Raw genomic sequence first — 251 nt, forward strand, 5'->3', positions numbered from 1 at the left:
ACTGAAATTGAGAACCAATTAGGTAAGACAATAAAGACACTTCGATCTAATCGGGGTGGAGAATAAATGGACTTAAGATTCCAGGACTATATGATAGAACATGGAATTATATCCCAACTCTCAGCACCTGGTACACGTCAACAGAATGGTGTACCAGAAAGGAGAAATAGAACCCTGTTAGATATGATGTGATCTATGATGAGCTATGCTCAATTTCTTGCCTCGTTTTGGGGTTATGCAGTAAAGACTGC

This window comes from Momordica charantia, assembly GCF_013281855.1.
Source record: "Momordica charantia cultivar OHB3-1 chromosome 10 unlocalized genomic scaffold, Mcharantia_2.0 BLBB01000010.1, whole genome shotgun sequence".
NCBI classification, from domain to species: Eukaryota; Viridiplantae; Streptophyta; class Magnoliopsida; order Cucurbitales; family Cucurbitaceae; genus Momordica; species Momordica charantia.